Source organism: Fragaria vesca, linkage group LG6 (genome assembly GCF_000184155.1).
Source record: "Fragaria vesca subsp. vesca linkage group LG6, FraVesHawaii_1.0, whole genome shotgun sequence".
NCBI classification, from domain to species: Eukaryota; Viridiplantae; Streptophyta; class Magnoliopsida; order Rosales; family Rosaceae; genus Fragaria; species Fragaria vesca.
In genome coordinates this window covers 34,156,918-34,160,882 of record NC_020496.1, presented here as the reverse complement: position 1 = coordinate 34,160,882, position 3,965 = coordinate 34,156,918, and positions in this window count along the sequence as shown.

Below are 3,965 nucleotides of genomic sequence, written 5' to 3'. Positions count from 1 at the left end.
TGACGCGCCACATCGACAAAAGCCTTCAATGGCAATCTGTGCAAAAAGTAATGACCACAAAGTACTGTGGAATGCACTCATGGAGCGTTTCTCGAAACGTTCATATAACTCTACTTGTTGAGTTATTAGTCAAGTGGATTGCTTACCACCTTAATTGACTACATATTGTCGATGATCTTTTGTGGCATCATGATCCATAATCTTTAGCGGATTCGATCATCATCAAGTTCTCTAGGTCCTCCAAGCTGGTTTGGAATTACCAACGAGACTTGATTTTGATCATACAAACGGGAATTGTATATACGCTAATGTGATAAACTTATTTGGGATTATCCCCTAATGTGGGGACAACAATATGGGTCATGGCAACAGCAGAAAACGTCGTGCCAATGTCTAGAAAAGAGGGGGAGGTGTCGCCGGCTCTAATAGCGACACTCCCAGTCTAGACACAATTTTGTCAAAACTACTCACGTCAGCTCATGACAATGCAACCGTTGTGGATCTTCGGACCACTGGTTCAAGATTGTCCATCTTCTTCAAATTGTGAATGCATACAAAAAGGTACGGAAAATCAATATGAGGACAAGAACGTCATCCTTATGATCGTGAATTTCGAAGATTCGGATCCTGCTCTAGCTACCCCTGACTTTGACGTCATTGGTTAGACATTGATTTTCGTTCAAAGCTATATGTACTAAGGCGTTGTATCGACGTACTTTGTCTATTTGAGACCTCGATGTACTCACATTAGCAATAATGAATGCCTTGAGAATTTTTTCAAAGTTATGAAACTATTCTCCTCTTATGGTTCATATTGATTTACAAACAAGATGTACATTTTTACATCGTCCTTAGAAGCATGGCATATTTACAATCTACATGGTTAGATTGTGCCGTTTTGGTCTCTTCCAAGTGAAGATGACGCACGGCCTTACATCCTCAAGAAGGATCGCTAACGTGTTTCCGGTTAAGTCTTCTACCTTTTTAGCAGATTTTCCATCATCAATTGTTCAACTAGGCTCATCTAAGTTCAGTGTGATGTCTTAGAATTGTTCGAAATTAAGGAGATAATGGTTTTAAGTGTGCCTCGCACTACCGACCCTCTACGGACATGCCTGGTCATACTGACTTGGAGTTATTGAAAACTTTTGATTTTGGATCCCCCTACGCTATTAAACCAATTGCCGTCTTGCAAAAGACGTTGAAGACTTATCAAAACCGGAAAATTATCATCATGATCGAATCCTCTAGGTCCTCTGAGTTAGTTTATGTTCATGTCAGGGAGCTTTTGCTAACTAGTCATGGAGTTTACGACCTTAGAACGACCAAAAGGACTTGGTTTTGATCATACACACGTCACTTTTGGGTAAGGCAAAAGCCTACAAGCCTCCTGCAAGCTTCACAGCTTCGCACATGCCAATTCTGCGAAAAACAGCAATCTGTCTTTTCTGGACAGTCAACTTCGTTTGAGCTTTGTGAACAGCTCCGGACGAATCAGACAGTGAGCTTTACATCATTAGAAAGCTCTACGAGTCTAGTTTTCAGAACTTTTCGCGGTTCGTCCATATCTATGTTAACGTAGAAGTTATGGCTGTTTTAGTGCGCAAAGGTCATTCTGTGCGGAAATTTTTATGCACTCTCGGGATTGCAGCTTTTCGTAGCTTCTTTCAATCCTTCTAAGTAGTTCAAGCGGAACTATTAACTAGCCTATCTACTCCGTCTTGTAGATATGTCTCATCGAGACATTGAGTGCTTCGCAGATAGTGGAACTATCCACAACATTCTAAGGAACCGGCAACTATCTTTGGATTTTGTGTCTTTTTAAATATTCTGTGACTACAATGATTGAATCATATCGGTCATTCAAGGACGTGGTTTAGCTTAAATCTTGATGCCTCATGGCACCATGATCAATGTCACAGATACCCTCTTTGCATTGAGAGGCAATCGAACCATAATGAGCTTTAAAGACATTCCTGCTAATAGTTTTCATTTGAAAACATGTTGTGAGAATGAACAAGAGTGCTTTTGTGTATACCTTCTCATGAATGCGGACTGAAGCACATCTTGAAGAAATTCATGAGTCAATCTAGTGGATTGTATGTCACTATGATTCGAATATCGAATCCCATGTTGTCGCCAAACATGATATTTGGGACACCGACTCATATAGGCTTTGGTTTAACCAAATTGGTCAACCTGGAAGAGATATAATGGTCCAAATTTTGAGAAATTCTCATGGACTTCCACTCAAAACGAACACATTCGAGATCTAGCATCACCATGAAGCATGGTGGTGACCCGGGAGACATTGACGTCACCCGAACACGACTCCAACTTCTTGGAGGTTGTCCGGTCAATTCCTCAAGCAATTGAGGTGCACCGGTCTTCCCTCGATGTCGCATTGGCCCCCTGCAATGCTCATTGCTCGTTTTGAAAGCCTATTCTTTAGCTAAATTAGGAGTGAGACCCTCCTATGCTAAATGACACAAAAGTGAACATTCACTTCTTACATCAAATTATGTAGATAGATACAACCAACTTGCGGACACCTTTTTATGCTTTATGATGTTGGTTGAGTGTTACCACACTGGTCACGTGTTACACTGTTATCTACTGCTTATGCTACTTATACTTCTACGGGCGCACTACCTATTATTTAAAAAAGTTTATTGGGATATAAGTTGAAGTGTCCTATACCCCATGTTCACACACAATATAGTCTCACCGAGGCTCCAACTAAGCAACTTTAGCTTGTCGCTCGAACATTATTGATGCGCACCAATCTTTCTATTACGTCTTGGGGCTATGCAATATTTGCATGCAGCTTTACTATTCATCTACGACCCACCATCATTGAATATTTTTATATTACAGCTCGTGACTGTGTACCAGGATTGCAATCCTTGAGCTCAAACAAGATTGAAATGGATCTCCAATCTTTGAGCTCGGCTAGATGTTATTTCTAGGTGCCAAATCGCATTGCCACTGCGTACAATGATGGGTCATTTGAGATGAATAAGTATTTAGGTTGGATGTGAACCTCCACCTATAATCCGCATATGTAGAAACCTTGTCAGGCGATCTCTTTCACCGCTATATTGCGGATTGTTACTTTGATGAGACAATATTCCCGCCGTTAGGGGGAGATAAGAACATAAGTGTTCAAGTGAAAAGACGTGAATTGTCGTGGTTTGTCCCCACTAAGTCTCATCTTGATCCCAAATGCTTAAAATGTTAAAGTGACGAGATCACATGCTGCAAATATGTCTGCAAGGATTGATGTCCCATCAAGAGGACATGGCGCGACCAAAATGTGTTGGTCTTGACGCCATCACCATGGATGGTGATATAGTGACGCCATATAGTGGCAAAATTGGTGTCACAAGGTCGTGTGGCTCCCCAAAAGGAGGGAGACCCTTAGGTTCGATACTTTCTCGCACTAGGAAGAAAACAAGCTTGGCACAACCTGATCCATTGATCAGTGATACTCAAACCGTCTCATGAAGTCTGAATTGTGATTATCGTTGGGGGATGCCTCAATGTCAAATCCAATCCATATAGAGATCTCTACAAGTATTACACTAGTGTACCTGAGGATGTGGGATAATGAGTCTACTATCGAACCACCTTTCGTTGATAGATATCAACTTAGTTGATTGGCCTAATGGAAAGATGCGATCCAACATTAACAAAGAGATAGGTCCTTAGGCAGGTGATGACACGACCCACCCCGAATTTCACCCTGAATCCCGAAGTAAGTCGTGCGGGGACCACCTCCAAGGAAAATTTACTGAAAAGATTAAGAAAATCTCCCTTGCAGATGGACAACCCTAACTCGAAAATTCCAAGTTACACTCTTAATTCAACACGTCCAAACATCACATAATTAACTTTCAGAAATTCTACACATAATATACAATAATACCCAAACGTATTCAGAGCTACTAAACACTAGCGGAAGC